At 38.7% G+C, this 18,536-nt stretch overlaps 1 protein-coding gene across 4 annotated transcripts in view; it reads right to left on the bottom strand.

Annotated features, from left to right (window-relative positions):
• DAAM1 (dishevelled associated activator of morphogenesis 1) overlaps positions 1-18,536 on the bottom strand; it is a 166,937-nt gene that overhangs the window by 117,819 nt on the left and 30,582 nt on the right. The window lies entirely within an intron of this gene.

Below are 18,536 nucleotides of genomic sequence, written 5' to 3'. Positions count from 1 at the left end.
GATGTGGATCTTGCCCTAGCACAACTAGTTCACAGGCACAGGAGCCCATGGCTTCTTAAGCCATTTCAAGGTTCCAGACTCTGGCTCTGTGAGCAGTGAATAAGGGGAGTAGTCAATTTCTACCTCATCTTTGATGGGGAAGAGTAGATTCTACTTGCTTCAAATAATAATTCAGTTTGCCAGTAACTTCCATGTTCCCTTGAATATAGCTTAGGAGAGGAAGTAAAATGAAGTAAAGGGCCCTTAACAAACAAGGGACAGGGGATCCCTGGGTGGCTTAGCGGTTTGGCGCCTGCCTTTGGCCCAGGGCGCGATCCTGGAGTCCTGGGATCAAGTCCCACGTTGGGCTCCCTGCATGGAGCCTGCTTCTCCCTCCTCCTGTGTCTCTGCCCCTCTCTCTCTCTCTCTCTCTCTCTCTCTCTCTCTCTCATAAATAAATATATAAATCTTTAAAAACAAACAAACAAGGGACATATAGTACCCTGCTAAGGTTTAGAACCTCAAACAAGACACCAGCCTTCCATTTCCATCCATGAAGGATTAACTGCTACAAAAATTGCCCTCCCATGGGATCCCTGGGTGGTGCAGCGGTTTGGCGCCTGCCTTTGGCCCAGGGCGCGATCCTGGAGACCCAGGATCGAATCCCACATCGGGCTCCCGGTGCCTGGAGCCTGCTTCTCCCTCTGCCTATGTCTCTGCCTCTCTCTCTGTGTGACTATCATTCATAAATAAATAAATAAATAAATAAATAAATAAATAAATAAATAAATATTTTTAAAAAATTGCCCTCCCCCTATAAATAACCAGAAAAGTAGACAAAATACATGAAACAACTGTACTAATTACTAGACAAAGGCAATGCAGGACAATGATCCCTGAGGGAAGGAAATTACAAGTGAAATGAGCTCTACTATCACTCCAACTTACTAGGCAATAGTGCAGGAAGAGGAAACCCCAGTCAAGCCAAGCCAAGCTCAGAGGCCTTGCTAAGCTGAGGAGTCAGAGATAAACGTTCAGGGAGAATGAGGCAGCAACTCTGGAAATCTATAAAGAGGTCCTCTCAAATCGTGGGCAAGTACTGCTCTGCACAAGGACCTAAGGTTCGCACAGGGCTGAGAATAACTGGCATTCCCACCAACTGAGTAGAAAGAGCTGGTTTACATAAAACATCAGGAAGTGTCCCAAAAGGGTCCTAGACACAGGCTGCTCTAGAAAGGGCTTAAAAGGGCAGCCCGGGTGGCTCAGTGGTTTAGTGCTACCTTCAGCCCAGGGCCTGATCCTGGAGACCCGGGATCGAGTCCCACGTCGAGCTCCCTGCGTGGAGCCTGCTTCTCCCTCTGCCTGTGTCTCTGCCCTCTCTCTCTGTGTCTCTCATGAATAAATAAATAAAATCTTTAAAAAAAAAAATAGAAAGGGTTTAAAAGCAGCCTCAAAAGTGTCTCACTGATCACAAATAACTCGACTGTGTGCCAGAACCAAGGCCAACACTCTTTCAAGGGAGTCCTTTAGGCAGAAAGAAATTGATACCAGATAGAAATTTGGATCTATATAAAGCAATGAAGAATGCTGGAAATGGCCAACCTGTGAGTAAATATAAAACCAGATGCTGCCACTGACCTTCAGGATGTGCTTCTGTAGAAATCTAGTGAAGACCATAACAAGGTCAGAAGGTAAAGGTCAAAGTAGGTTTTAGCTCTACCACTAACTATCCCTCTAACTTCAGTCTCTTAGAGCCCTCTGGGCCACTATTTCCTCCAAGTAATGCCCTGCCTTGAAATGTCACTACACTACATAGTGACTAGTAAGGTGCTTTGTAAATTCTAAGGACTGAGCAAATTCTTACCAAGTGCCTTGTATGTCTGGAACTCAGTTTCCTTATCCATAAAATTAAAGTAATAATAGTACTCTGCACATGTGGTTGTTGTTTAGATTAAATAAGTAAATATATGTAAAGTATAAAGAATAATGCCTTGCCAGAGTTAAGTTCTTATAGACATGATTATTATTACTATTTCTTCCATTACAACTACTATCATTATTGGGGCTGCTAATTAATGAAACTATAGGGTATATGATGATGAAAAAGACCAATTTGGTCCTTGTCCTCAGAGTCCACATTTTGAGTTCCCCCATAAGGAAGACAATGCTTTGAGGATAATTTGTCAAAATTTTGCCTGAGAAAAATATGGGATAGCTGGAAAAAATTACTAGTGTGAAGGGATCCCTAGACCTTAATTCCAGCTCTGTTCCTCAAGTAGCCCTGGGACCCTAATTACTTAGCCTGTTGGAGACTCAGTTTATCCTGACAGAGGTTAAGTAAGAATCTTCAAAGATCCCTTCCAGTTCTAACATCTGATGAAGTGAACCAGAGGACCCATTTTAGAAGCATATCATTCCTGCCTTTATCTCAGCAATTTAATCCGCATAGCACCAAATCCCTGTATAGGAAAAAATTAATCTTGAGGAAGGGAAGTCTGTGATTTAAGAAACCCATAAGAAATAAGCTCTATATCCAGGATCACTATAAAAGTCTATACATAATTCCCAAAACAAGAACCAAGGTCACCTGATTTCTCTCTCTAAAAATGGGACGGAGTGCAATAGCCCTCTTGTTTCCACCTATCACTGGTAAACCACCGTTTTGATTTTGAGAAGCTAATATAATTAGAGTAAGCTGGGAGGCTCTTCCTTTTGGTTACAATGTTTGAATTGGCTCCAATCAAACAGAATTCTCTCTCCTGTCTACAATTCTACAATTAAGGAGAAAAAATGGTAGTACACTCTTGAAGTTCTTTATGCCTAAGAAAAAAGAACTTTGTAAACAGCTAGCTTCTTTGACTGGTTGTTTATACCAGTATGAACCACAATTGATAATCTATCAATTATAAACACAAAAGCTTCCACAAAATTAACTGGTTCAAATCTTACAAAATAGTTAATTTTAGCGAAGTCTCAAAAACTAGGATCTTCTTTTTTGATAAACACCATTCAAGATAGAGTTTCCACTGGAGGAAATAGGAAGTGGTAGAACCCTAAGAGAATGAATCTATAGCTAATTTTCCAAAAATAATTGTGAAAGCAACTTTTCTAAAGTTTTCCCAACATGTTGAAGAAGATGAGCCAAAGATTTTGCAGAATCTTATAAAGAGCCTCTATTAACTTTATTGGAGAGAACATGTCACACAACATGAACTTGAGGAAAAATATTTTTCTGTACATACATATAAAATGCTGTGTATCATTTCAGGCAATTCCCAGATTCCCTGTAGTTTACCATGGGCCTCAGCCCAAAAACTTTAACACACAACCAAAATGCACCAAAGGAGTCCTTAAACCATACTGGCACAAGCATGTGCACACACACAAAGTAAAATGTGAGAGTATGCTATTATCTGTCTTGGGACCTGTGACTGCTATCTCTAATGGACACATTTCTTACCAATTTGTCTACTCACATACCTATGGGAATTACCTCACTCCTCTTCCATGTGATTCTAGAAAGGTGGTCAACCTCTCTATCAATAGAGGTGGGCACATGGCAATGGCTTGGCCAATCAAGGCACTCTGTCCCCTGGGCAGTGACTGATCGAGAGATGGGCACCCAAAGTAAAGAAAACCAGAGGCTTTTATGTGCATCGATGCTGTAGATGAGAGGGTTGCTTTCTTTTTCTTGGAATCATGAGATACAAGGATCATAAATACCTGGAATTTACAACAGTTGCCTTTTCCACCATGTGTTGGAAACTGCCCAAAAATGAAGCCAGCATAGACAAAAGCAGAACTGAGAAATGGGACAAGAGGAATGGGGAGATGAGGTTTTAATGACATTGTTTAACTACTAGATCCAACTAAGCCTCAAGTCAGATATCCCTGCAACTTCCCAAAGCATATTTCAATGAATTTTTCTTCCCTTAGGCCAATTTAAGTGGGTTTTGTCCCTCAACAATGCAAAACAAACAAATAAATAAACAAAAAACCCTGATTCATGCTCCATTTGACTAAATGAGATGGAAACTATTACTTGAGTGTCTCTCAAGTATCAGAGACCACGTGGAACATCAATATGCAACATTTTAGCTAATTTTTATTATCATGCTAGGAAGCAGATGTCAAAGTTTACAATAAAGAAAGCTACCAAGAAAATCCATAGAACTAGGAGGTGTCCGCAAGGATTTAAACTCTGCCTGTCTCATTCCAAAGCCCATTCTCTTCCTACCAACTAACTACCCCCTGAAACCGTGTCTTTCAAGCTCCAGCATTATTTTCTAAGAATCAACCTAATAATCAAGCTGACAATCAAGCTATAATTCCAAACATAAATGTCTCATTTCAGAGGAGGCTCTAAAGACTTTGCTGCTCACAAATCAATATGAATAATGTAACACCTCTTTTCTCAAATGATTCCTATTTTTGGAAACAAATTTTGCCAGACTAACTTTCCAGGAATTTTAAATAAGCCTATGGGGGACTTATTCTTTGAGGCTTGGAAATAATAAGTTTTAGTGTGTATGGTGCTGAAAAGACAAAGTTAGAATATAGAATGTAAACGTCATCAGCACGCCTAAGCAGGAAGCATTCAGAAATAACCATTCCACCTCGCTTTTTCAAAGACAGGCCACAATCCAAAATTTTAGTCATTCATCTCTAACTTTGTCCCCAGCAGTTGAGTTTGTGAGAGACAGACTGTGTGGCAAGGAAAGGAATCTAACAAGGGTTGGGGGAGGAGGGGGGCACAAACAAGGCACAATTTAAGGAAAGTATCAAGAACCTAAAAATTCTACCATTAGGCCTTGCAAAAGAACGTATCACAGGTAAAGGTGTTAAAAGTTGGGGGAGGCAAGAAAGAAGGGATATTGCATAGCAATAGATAAATTATGTATATTTAACTGGGCATTACTATCCTTTTTTGCAGGACTTGGGTGTAACCAGTGGAACTGAGGCCCCTATTTGAGTAATAGACAACTGTCCTAATTATAAATTGGATTATTTATTTTATATAACCACAAGAAAAATGTAAATGTTAAAACCATAGGGTGTCACCCTATTTCATAACATGTAATAGTATATTCCCTAGTAAGGTAATTTAGTTTTCTAAGTACTTGTGTATGCATGGTGCCATTTGATTTTCCCAACAACCTTCAGAGGAAGAGAAGCACACGCAACCAGATACTGTTTTCACCTCTACTTTACACAAGATAAACTACTATTGAGCACTAAAGTGACCTCCACAAGGTCAAAGCACTCCTAAGCAGCAGAGTAGGGACTTGAATTTAGCCCATTCTTCTTCTAATATTCTGAACTGCCAGCCTGACTATCCTAGATTTATCTAACAGAGTAGCCTTGGGCTCTTCTGTTGAAAGCCTCTGATGAAAGAAACACTAAAATTAGATTTCAAATAGTTTATTATTATGTGTCATCAATACATGTAATGTTTTAGAGGGTAATACATTGTACTTCCAGGAGGTGTCTATAGTGGCAAAAATCATACAAATGTAGATAGTCCAGTGTTATATTGGGTCAACTACAGCTTTAGCGACTCTTCCATTCATCTAAACATTAATTAAGTGGCTATTTGTCAGGGGTTGTATATGAAGGATTAAGGAATATAAAATTGAACAAGCCATACTCTCTGCCTTTCAGAAATCAAACAGATAAGAGAGGCTGACTTGTTGATGCACTATGAGAACACAGAGGAAAGAGAAACTATTTCCAAAACTATCTCTACCAAGTGAAAAACTAGAGAAATCACCCTTAGTTCCAGTCATTAAGGAACTTAAAATCTAACAGAGAAGAAACTCATGAACACAGCAAAATACAGAGCAATAGATACAAATGCACAAAAGAGGTATTAAGTACTCAGAGGACATAAAGGGCACTTCTAATTAGGATGACCTCAGAAATTTTTTGAAAAAGATGAAATATGAATAGGCCTTTAGAAAAGTGTTATATCTTAGTGGAGTCTAAGGAAAAGACTACAAAAGCCAGTTGCCTGCTCCCTGTAAAGACACATCCTGAGAAACTTCAGGTTCCATGTGGGTCTATGACAACCATCTAACTGAGGACAATGGTGCTTTTGGACTTCCTTGAGTTTCCTCTTATTCATGAGGTCATAAAGACAACTCAACAAACAAACCAACCTGATGAAAAACATCCAAGACAGTCATCACTCATCTTTCTAGGACCTGAGCCATCATGTTAAGAAAATAAATCACTGGTGCCTACGCCATATCTCTCTAAATAGCCTTTGGACCCATTGATGGAAAGACTGCAATGTAAAGAACAAATATCTTACTCTTTAAGATTGTCAATTATATCCTCACAAAATATCCTTACCAAAACATATAGTTCTGAAGGAGAAACAAGTTATGAATATATCACCTAAAAGCATGCTAATACCATGAAAAGGATATATGGGCTTCACTAATTTTCCCATTTCCAGCAAAACTGGAGCTCATACATTTGCTCAACTAAAAATCATTACAAAGTATAAGAGACTTGAGAGATCATCTTCATTTTATAGATACCCAAGCTATGGGAAATTAAATGACTTCCTCAAGCTTATACACTAATTTGAAGACACAGAAATTTAATTAAGACTAAGGAGTGATTTTAAACGGATTCTTAATAACTGAGAAGTCTGACCTAGCAAATTAATCTCAAAATCCCACGTTTGTTTTTTTTTTTTTACCACAATTTAAAACGATTGGTAAGTAAAAAACTACAACAAAAATCCTATACAAATGTTTTCCAGTTATTATTAACATGCTGTTTTAAGCACTGTTTGGATTTCTATCAAGATTCTGTTAGTAGAATAAGTCAACATTCACTGAATTTTCTTTAACTCAGTCACAAAAGAAAAGTAGAAACCCAGTTCCAGAAGCAAACTATGCAGCTCTCATCTGTGAATCTGTAATCCTTCAAATAACATAAAGAGTTAGTTCAAAATGACTTCTTGTCAACCAGCTGGTTGCTGCTCTGGGCAGTAGGGTGGGAAGAAGGGGAAAAGATCCAGGACCAAGAGTTTCCTTAGGTATTAGAAAGTTCAGGCATGTGGGGGTAGTGTCTTACTAGAGACAACAGCCTGTATTGATCCTCATACAAAAACATTTTATAAATTCAAGTTTTCACAAGTATGCCCAATAGCATACAGTTATCCTTGACTTATTCTTCTTTCAGAAGAAAAGTACATAAAGTGCTCCACAATTTCAGATCATTCCATTTCCTAAATTTGCTGCAGTAGGGCTAAACTTAACCATCTATTAGCCTAGGATGACCAGGAGTGGTCAAAATAAACATTTTTAATTTTCAACTCTCTTAAGTAATTCTCCTGGTATTTCCACTGCAACGCTAGGTCAGTACTCATTTTTTCTGTTACAACACTGTTAAATACGTATTTCACCCTCTATGGGATATCTCTTTTGGAATGTTGTTGTCATGCTACAATAAGTTTTACTATATGTTCTCTTCTAGAAGAACAAGAACAGATGTGCTTTTTTGTTTTTGGTTTTTTTTTTTAATTTTTTTTATTTATTTATCATAGTCACACACAGAGAGAGAGAGAGAGAGAGAGAGAGAGAGAGAGAGAGAGGCAGAGACACAGGCAGAGGGAGAAGCAGGCTCCATGCAGGGAACCCAATGTGGGACTCGATCCTGGGACTCCAGGATCACGCCCTGGGCCGAAGGCAGGTGCCAAACCACTGAGCCACCCAGGGATCCCCAAGAACAGATGTTCATATTCTCCTAGTTGTAAACCAAATGAATGTACAGACTCTCCAATTAAGACAGCTACTCTTTAAACCTCACTCTTTCACACATATTCCAGGATGTATAGGTTAAAATGGATGGACTCTACATAAAAGGTGGGCAAACTACAGCCTAAAACCCAGATACAGCACCCCACCCCACACCAATAGTTTTTATAAATAAATTTTTACTGGATCATAACCAAACCTAGGTTTACAGACTGCCTATACCTGCTTTCTGAATAGTTGCCACAGAGATATTTTGGCCCCCCAAACCTAAAACATTTACTGTGTAGCACCTCATAGAAAAGTCTGCTGAGGGATCCCTGGGTGGCGCAGCGGTTTGGCGCCTGCCTTTGACCCAGGGCGCGATCCTGGAGACCCGGGATCGAATCCCACGTCGGGCTCCCAGTGCATGGAGCCTGCTTCTCCCTCTGCCTGTGTCTCTGCCTCTCTCTCCCTCTCTGTGTGACTATCATAAAAAAAAAAATAAAGAAAGAAAGAAGAAAAGTCTGCTGACCTCTGGTCCATAGTAAGTACACAAAATAAGAGTTGGGTTTTTTTTTCAAAAACATTTTTACTTATATTAAAAATAAATTCATTCATTCATTTAATAAGCATATATCAATTAATCTTTGGAAACTGTTCTAGGATCTAGAGACCCATTAATGTACTGGAAAAATGAGGCCCCTGTCTTCAAGAAGGTCATATCCTAGTGAGGGGAGACGGACAAACATGACTATTTTAATTCCACATATATAAAATAGGATATTTGGAGAGAGTAGTCAAGGATTCTGAAGGCGTGGTAATTCTTCAGGAGATGCAAAGTCATGAGGATGACAGCTCAGGAGATGCCACTAGAATTGACATTTGAATGATGAGATGCCAGACATACAAAAATCTAAAGATCGTTTCAGGCAGAGGGAATAGCAAAGGCTCAAGGGGAAGAAATGCTAGGCCTGCTCAAGAAACAAAGGGGCAACTAATGTACCTGAAGCACTGGACAAGAGAAAGCAGCATAAGGTAATAAGGCCAAGAGGTAATAAGGGCCAGACCATGTGTGATGAATAATAAGCAAAATCATGATTCTAGTAAATGTCTGTCTTCAGCTCCTTAGCTATTAAAAAACACTACTAGATTTAAAAAACAAACAAAAACAAAAAACAACTAATCATAGCATAAGAATTGCTTTGGCAACTTCTTTTTGGCACAACTTCTTCCTTTTGATCTGCTGAAAATTACCTGAAGCTCAAATGCCTAATAGATCAAGAATGAACACTTTGTTACAGACAGTTTCTGCTAAGGAAGTAATTACCCCCCTCTCCCTGCATACCCTGCCTCCCAAAAAAGACTGACTGCTCTTCTCATTGGAAAGACATAAAGTGACCATTTCAAATGGGATTTTTTTTTAAGAAAGAGAATTTCCCGTTATTAAGCATAATTAAGCCTATTTTCCTAAGTCTCCTAGGCTATTCATTCAATGAAATGAGGTCTGTCTCCTCACCACCTCTGAGTACCATCTGTGTGCATGTCCCATCAGAAACCTTTCAAAGCAGTTGGCTAATTTACACAAAATGTAATATTCCTTGAAACCCTGGAAAGATACGGCTTGGTTTGCCATCTCCAAAGTAAATGGAGGACTATTTCACTGCAGAGATTTCAACATGTTGCCGAATAACCACCAAAGCAATCTCCTCTGTTAATGCCCTTTCTTCCTCAATTTTTTTGGGGGGATTTATGAATCTGAAAAGACAACTTTCCATTTTTAGATCAAAAAATAAAAGAAGTCAAGGGCATTCAGAAGAAAGGCCAAGACAGAGGTGCTCTGATAAAACCATGACTCTCAGTGAACAACTAAATGCAGGAAGAATGAGTGGTTATGAGATGTTCTGGAGGTATGACAACCAACTAGCCTCCACTAAGACATGACAAGGCACAGATCTGCAGAACAAGGCCCGCTCATCAGCAAACACTGTGTGATGACAGGTATGATATGGATGTTTAGAAGCACACTTGAACTACTACAGAAGAGCAGTGTTGAAAAATATACTGAAGGATGAAACTTCAAGCACAGCAAAGCCAGAGAAAAGGTAGCACACAACATCCCAAGAGAGTAAGTTTCCTCCCCTGTAAAGCAGGCATAAAATAGTAGTAACCTTCAGGCTGGTGGACACTATACTAGGTGCTCAATAAATGATACTTATCAAATGCACCAATTACTTCACATGCTTTACCTCACTGAATCCTCATTAAACCCAGAAGAGGGTCCTATTTTGCCATACTTACAATTGATTAGAAACAAATGCCCAAAGGAGTTATATAATTTGCCCAAAAATATTCAGATAGTAAATGGCAACACCTAGATCAAAAGCTGGCCAGTTCCAAAGTCTATATGCACAGAAGATGCATACTGGTCGTCCATCAACATGCTTTCTTAGTCCTACTCAGTGTTGGCTAATACTATGGTAGCAGCTAATGTTTGTTAAGCACATACTATTTGCCAGACACTGAGTTCTTCTAATGGACTATCTCATCAAGTCCTATGGTGTGGTTTTTATTATTGGCACTGTTTTACAGTGAGGCTCTGAGATTCAAAGATTAAATATATTACCCAAGGTCACATAGCTGATAAATGGTGCAACTGAGATTTGAACTCTGGCTGTCTGGTTCCAGAGCCAAACTCTTAACCACTAGACCAAACAGTCTCCTTAAAAAATAATGTTTTAAAATGTAGTTTTATTAATTGCCAAATAGTTAGACATCCTATTAACACAGAACTTTCATTCCCAAGCAACGACAATCTGATACACAATTTGCCATGGTCCCAGTACTGCCTACTCTTTCTCCAACACCAAGGCTAGGAGTCAGCTACCATTTTTTCATCATTATTGTTTTTGTTTTTTTTTTCTTTCTCTCTCTCATGGAAGAATTAGGAGGAAGCTAAAATAATTCCCAGGCTTGCATTTCCAACTAAAGTGGGAAATAGAAGACAGTGAGCCACATGTCCAAAGAAAAATAGGAGAAAAATGGAAATGAATATTCTTGCACTTTAATAAGCAAAATGAATGACTGCTTTCCTTCCCATGCTCAGTTACATTACCTACCTGCTAGAAACATTTGAATTTGATCTGTCTTAACCTCTACATCATTATATGCAGCAAAAGACATGCTGACAGCAAGCATACAGCTGTTCAAGAGAGAAAACTTTTAATTCTGTCAACAGGATGATGGAAGGAGTCCCACATGCCATAGAATAATACTTCTTAAATTCAGATGACTTGGAAGTTCTCTGGTCAATTTAATATTTATTTTGTTTTTTAAGTGTATATTTGCCTGGATAGAAAGAAATCCATGCCCAGGAGGAGGCTCCGTGTTACCCCGTGGAACACTACTACCTCCCTGGGTATTTGAAAAAAAAAGTCCCGGGCACCTGGGTGGCTTAGTCAGTTAAGCATCTGCCTTCAGCTCAGGTCATATGAGTTCCAAGTCTAGCTTCCTGCTCCTCGAGGAGTCTGCTTCTCCCTCTGCCCCTGCTCATGCTCTTGCTCTCTCTCGGTCTCTATCTCAAGTAAATAAAAATTAAAAAAGAAAAGAAAAGAAAAAAGTCCTCTCAATCTCCATGTCACCACCACCCTGCTTGCTGAGCTGCAATGTTTGCTTCCAGTTACACTAGTCACCAAACTACCCCGTCAGACTTCCAGCTGACAAAGGTTACCTAAGTCTAGTTCCACTACGGCCCCATTGGGGACCTATTTGTAAGGAAGTGGAAAGAGGCCCACCCAGATACCTGCTCTTCCACAGAGAAATAATGGATTTGTCATGTGGTTTGCCTCATATACATCTCAGCTGAAATTCCATTTGCAAAGGAAAGAGAATTAATGATCGGACTTAAAGTTCTAAATCCACTAAGGTTTATTATACCAGTAAACTGATAGCACTAAATTTACCCCGTTGCTGTTCCATTATCTCACACATTCTACTATTAAAATGGGTGGGGGAGAAACTTAGTGAACTATTTATAGGAAGGAAAATAAATGGCCACCATGATGAAAACCACCATCCAGAGACATGGCTTTGCTGAAGGGTCTCTGAGAATTTTCTAAAAACAGAAGCTGACCGAAAAGGTGCAGTTAAGCCTCCTTCCTTTGAATTTCAACCAAGAAGTTTAATCTAGCAGGTTTTATACAAACTTACTTACTCTTACCAAGTTTCTAGAATCTATCACTATACTGTTGACACCTGTTACAAAGTAAAAAAAGTGAAATCTTTCTATTTACTTCAAACTGAGAGCAGAATGAATATATAAAAAGCCAGGATAAGTCATAAGTAAATGTGGGTCTTCCTTTTAATCTTATTTGTATGTTTTTTATTCTTGGTTTTAATTTCCTTTAAGAGCTATGTAAAGTGAATTTCGAAAAATCAAACTCACAAAAATCAGATCTATAACTCATCAAAAATCAAAAGCTAAATGATACATTTTTTTTTTTTGCGAGTCTGTGGTGAGTTTATTGGGGGTGGGGGGGGTCAGTCAAAGTGGGGACTGGCTAGGGTGGGGTAGGGCAGTAGTCTGTCTGGCCCCCGAGAAACCCAACTGGATTCCAGGGCCTCATCTGCTTCGAAGCCAAAGTCTTCCTCGACCTTAATCTGTACCGGGGCTAGTTCTGGAGTCAGCACAGCTCCGGCTCGGCGTCCGTCCCGGGGTGCTCACTGCCTCTAGCGTCCACTGGGCCCCTCCCCGGGGGTTGGGCTGCTGGGTTTTGGAGGTGCGGGTGTCCTTCGGGGTGGGGACAGCCCCTCTTTCTCTGGGGGCTCATTCTCAGCATTGCCGGGGGTGGGAGCATCTGTGCCCTGGCTGCCCTCCTCCTCCAAATGTAACGGAAAACAAACTACAAAAAGCACCCTCTGCTCAATGAACACCAAGAGTGTCATTAGTTAGCATGCTAAATCAGTAACCACTGCTGACAGGTCAGGTTGGGCAAAATGGCATAAATTAAAGAAACATCCTGTGAGGAGTTTTTCAAATCAGTCCAATAAGTGCTTCTTAGTTTCAATACTTACTGCTCATCACAGATATGATATTCATAATCTAATATTAATTTTAAAAAATCTTATTAGATGACTTCTCTAACATTTTCTAAATGTAATATAACTTTAAAAAAATCAATTAAAAAATTAAGGTGTTTTAGAATTGAGAGGAGAAAAACAGAGAGTATTCATTCCACCAATAGACTGCCACTTGTAATGAGGAGAAATAAATTGCTTAAAATCAGAGGTAAGTCTGAAACAAAGTAACCTTTTGATCTACAACACTTAGGGGAAGGGTAGAGGGAAAAGGCAGGCAAGGAAAACGGGATTTATTCTGCTTACAAAATGACGTGTATGGAGTATGTTGGCCTCCAGGTGGTTCTTGAGTAAAGACAATAGTAAGGAAAAACCATCAAGCACAGTACACATAAATATGACCCTGGCCCTAGGGAGAAAAAAATCTGAGTAAAGAAGCCCAAATATAGGAGCACAATCTAAAAATAACTCTTCTGCTTCTACAGAGGTATTTTCCTGTTAGTATTCATTTGAAATGTGTGGGAAGACAAAACAGTTTGCATTAAGTGAATTTCCAGATATTATCAAGTGATGCTCTAAACCATATTCCACTAATAGTAAAAAAATCTCCTTCCTTTAGTTTTCTCTGTGGGGGCAGGCAAACACAAAGGAAAATAATGGGCAAGAATGTAATTTCTAAATTCTATGAGAAGCTGATACCATCTCTAGGCAAAACATCTTAGTATCTAACTTATATTATGGGAAACATTAGATCCTTGAAACTGTGTCCATGAGAACCACTGTAACTATTTTTTTTTTTTTTTGCATAAAGAAAGATGAATAGAATATGACAGAATGTTGACACTGTGGTTACATTTTGCTATCATGCCACAAGTTTAAAAGATTTCAGTATCACTGCCTAGGGTGGTGCCCCTCTCAAAAAAATTTTTTTAAAAAAGTGGTGTAAAAAAACCCCCACAACTTATAGGTTGACATATGTAATTACAGTACTTCTTCAAAATATATGTAAGGGGTATCTACTATTAATCAGATTCTATGCTCCATGCTACCTCCAGCTGAGGTCAATCTTTTCCCCAATGGCAGGTAGAAAAAGACAGCCTTATTTCTTTTTTCCACATTTAAAATTATAGAACTACAATGGTAGTACAAAAATGAAAGAAATGGAATATCAAAGGATCCCATTTCACTATATAAAAGCAGAGATAAGGCGTAAGAGTGTGTCCTTTCGGTCATGTGGGAACAACAGTCATATCTCGACTATCAGTAGCAAAGATAGAGCTTGGTGGTAATGACTGGGTATAAGAAGTCACCAAGTCCTACTGTGACAGCCTCCCTTTGGAGCAATGAGTACAGCCCATTTAATAGTCCTCAGTGTGCATATGGGTGCCCAGGAGCGATGGTAGGACAAACAACAGAGCCCATCCCTGCTCTCAAGAAGAGTTCAGTTTTAATGGAAGAACTTAGAGTGTGAACAATTTTCCCTAATCACACTCAGGAGCACCAGATCTGGTCTGAGATGCCTGGTAATCTACAAAGTAAGTTTTTATAAATAACTTGTCCCAAAAATCCAAGCCCACATATGAACCCTCTCTTTTTTTTTTTTTTTTTTTTTTTTGCATACTTTATGCAGCATAGGATGAACACTTAGAGGGATGTTCAAAGTTGTGACAAATTAAACTTGCAAATCACATCTCTGATACCTGACCATCCCAAACAGGTCCTTCAGGACCTTCACACAAATGTAGATCTCACAATCTCACAGCCAGTTGTCTCAGTTGAACAACATAAGAAAACCAGGTGACCTACATAGGTGATCTATAATGGAGAGCCAGAGAATTCCCCCTCTTTTGCTGAAAGCACATTTTCTGGAGTGTGGGACAGAAGGAAAGAAATGAAAGGTACACCATACCTTTCCTGCTCATATGTAAACCCATTTCTGTATGGTGGTTCACTTTCTAAAGTACCACTGTATTTGCAATAGTCTGTATAAAGAATTAGAAGCTAAAATTAGAACATAAGAGTATTATTTTAAAGGTATACCATATATTAATTAAACTATGGAGAAATGAAAAGTTTGACTCAAGAGTCAACTCAGTTAGTTGTTTCACTGGAAATTCTACAGAAACCATGCTGAACACCTTTATTAAAATACAAAAGTGAGAAAAGAATCTGTCAGAAAGATGACTGAAGACCATGACTTTGTGTAATTCTAGGGTACCATTCACACTGTACTTTCCATTAGTGGAGCTAGGTAGCATCATCCAATGTAGACACATGGTGCCCCTTAAAATGATATAGGGATGCTATTGTTACTGAGTACCATGGGCCATTCCTAGATTCCAGGGAAAGGGCCCTTGTATTGTATTTTCAGGACAATTGCCTCCCAATCTAATGATGATCCTTCCTTCTTTAATCTTTCTCAGCTTCTATTTTTCTTGTTAGTAAAAGGAGAGTTGAACCCATACTGGCAGATACATGGACAAAAAACATGTTAAGTTGCCAGCCAGTTTCAGAGAACTGAGAATCCTGCTGAAATATAATGTTGTTTTTGCATGTCTAGCATACAGATTTTATAGGGAATCACTTACCTCTATTCCTTGCATTCTTGAGGTCATACTCCCTACTCTTCCAACCCTACCAAAAGTGTGCCAATGCTGAACACAGACCTAGGATAGGCAAAGTAGACTTTCTCCTCAGAATTCTAAATCTTTAGAGGTACTGGTGCTCTCCAGCTTTCTTATAGGTACAAGGGTATCTCACATTCCTCAGGCAACTTTTTTCCTTTTTTGGTTTACTTTCTCTTGCTTACAATCAAAATAATTCTGATGCACCAGCTAAAAGAAAAAAAAAAAAAACAAAGAAGTAGTGCCTTCGGTGCTACTTGGTGGCTTCTATATGATCTCTCAGGGGTACAAACCAAGTCAGCTCAGAACAACACACCAAGGAAGTAGGCATTAGTTCAATACTGTTCTACCAAGTTGAGTGTTCACAGGGACAGTCTACCAAATGGACTCCACTGAAAAATGTTCCAAGCTCCATTCTCAAACTATTGGAAAATAATTAGAAGTACCATGTTGATCACACAAACGCAAAAATATCACCAGGCAACTAAAATACATTTTGGGCATACATTCCATTGGATTCCTTGCAGTTGTTTTTAGTTGCCCTGATGCCATAAGTCTTGGGTTTCTTAACACATTCATGAATAAGAGGGTTCAGTGAGTGTAAATATCAATCCATGGACATACACAGGCAATTTACTACTCTTTTCAGTAGTGAGATCTTACATTTTATAGTACTGTGCAAAATGATTCCATGTACTATTTCTTCACTGATCTTCACAAGTCCCCTCTAAGTAGGCAGGGAAGCCAGGCATCATAATACTCCTTTTATAAAAGAAGTAAGTTAATAACACCTTGCCCAGAATCACAGAGCAAATAGTGGCAAAGCTGGCCCAATGATGGGCTCAAATCAAGACTTCTGCCCACCAAATACAGCACTCTACTGCACACCCTGAAAATCCAGAGTCCTAAAGCCACACTGTATTTAGTCCCAGGGGTTCTCACTGGTAATGGAAGAAATAGGGCTAAAGAAATCTATGGAGTAAAATGCAGAGGGGAAGCAATGGCAAAGAAAGAGCCCAAATTCTACATTGTGTTAGAGAAAAAAAACAGTTTCACTACTTCACAGTACTGCTTCACTAACCGCATTCAATTTTTGGCTTCATCATGAAAGCTATTAATTATCATTAATAGATTCATAGTAAGTATTGTTGGAAATAATGAGTACACCTAATAAAGAAGCCATGTAATAAGACAGATCATTGTTCAAAACTAAGCAAACATCTTTAATATAAATGTTCAATTTTAGCACCTTAAATGATAATGAAAATGAAAAAAAAACATACACCGAGCAAGTTTGCTCTAATTAATCAGCCAATTATAGGTTAAGTACTATACATTAAATACTTATAGGTTAAGTATAGGTAGTAAATATATTGTCCTTGCCTTTCAGGAGCTTAAAATTTAATTAAGTTCCATGATGTCCACAAAATAGAGCCATTAATTCTCTGACTTCAATGGATCTTTTCCCTAGATCATTCTATCTTCTGCCAGAAGCTTCTGGTAGAACAAAATCACAGAAGGAGAGACCTTAAAATGTGGATCAAATGCTTAAGATCAAGAACTAAATCCAAGACAATACTTTTCAATGTGGCTTAGTGATGAGTAATATTGATGCCATTCTGGAAAAATATGTGTTTTCAAAAAAACAGATAGTTACATCCATAGCAGGAATCACTCTGGGGTCCAAACACAATCTACGGCTAGCACTCAGCCAAGATAAATGTATGCATTTGGAGCAAGATGTTAGACCACAGTTAGAAATGAATAAAAGCACAGCTAGATGTAGTAGTTCAGTCCCAGAGGCAAAGGAGCAGGCACCTAAAGAATACTAGAAAAGCAGGACCCTGAGAACAAGAAGCCAGAGTAAGCACTCAATGAATCAGAACACATGACAGCCAAGTTCATGTTCAAACCAAATATTATGTGTTTATATGTTCAGGAACATATGAAAGACATCGACACTAATTTTTTTACTAGATCTAAGACCTAGTTTTGAAGAGCAAAAATTCGAATTTTCTAGACTTTATCCCAGGTTTTACTTTTGGAGGAAAGAGTATTCTATTATAGTTTACATATAAATTTACCATGGACTTAAAAAAAAAAAAAAAAAGGTGCTACCAACTTAAGCAGGCATGAAACATAATCAAAGAATAAAGAAAATGAGTGATTCTTCATGAAAGAGAGATTAAGTGCTGAGTTAGAATAAAAAGTGTTCTTGCTTGTCTCAGAAGACAGCAGAGAATAAGAACCATGATACTCATACCACAGTATGGCAATGGTTTCCCCAGGCGGTTATCCCAAAAACTGGCTAATTGCTATAGGGTTTTTTCCAGCCCTCAAGAAAATATTACTTATAGAAAAGAAAAAACAATTCATACAACCTCACTTACAAGATAGGCTGCTGATGGTGTTGGAGAGGGGGTGGGTGGGTGCTGGTGATAGACAGTGTTAAATTCCTCTTCAGTATCACACCCTCAGCCTAAAAGGAATTTAGATACAATCTTGATGTACACACCATCACTACCAAACGCCCACACTAGAAAGAACACAGTTATATATTCTTAAACCACTGGGAACTATTCGAGGTAATGAAGTTAAAGAAAGAATGCTTACATTGGCTAGAAAAGGTCTTTCAGTTAATTGCCACTCCTCTGTCCATTTACCAGAACCCTCCTAGAGAGCTAACACGTTGTGTGCCTATTTTCTATGGTTTATATGTAGTCTCAATCCCTGGATATCGGTTACACAAAAGCATTAACAACTTAATAGTCTCTTGTGGTAGGGTGAGGGAGTGGAAGACTTGTGCCCAATTCTTCTGTTCATAAGCTTACAACTTGTGAATATAAATTTCAAGGTAGATAAACATAGTTAACAAATATCCAGTATTAAAAATATCTCCAAAGTACTAAAAGTCAATAGACATAAATTTAAACCAAAATGAAACCTAACCCCCAAAAGACAAAGCCTGCCTAAGATGAAACTCATACATTCATATGTGTGTCATTAGGAAACAGGCCAATAATGAGAATTATTCCTTGGTAAAATTTTTTTTTTTTTTAAAGATCCGGGTCCCCAGGATCACACCCCAGGCTGAAGGTGGCGCTAAACC

Source organism: Canis lupus, chromosome 9, assembly GCF_048164855.1.
Source record: "Canis lupus baileyi chromosome 9, mCanLup2.hap1, whole genome shotgun sequence".
Classification (NCBI taxonomy): domain Eukaryota; kingdom Metazoa; phylum Chordata; class Mammalia; order Carnivora; family Canidae; genus Canis; species Canis lupus.
This window is presented reverse-complemented; position numbering and strand designations above follow the sequence as displayed.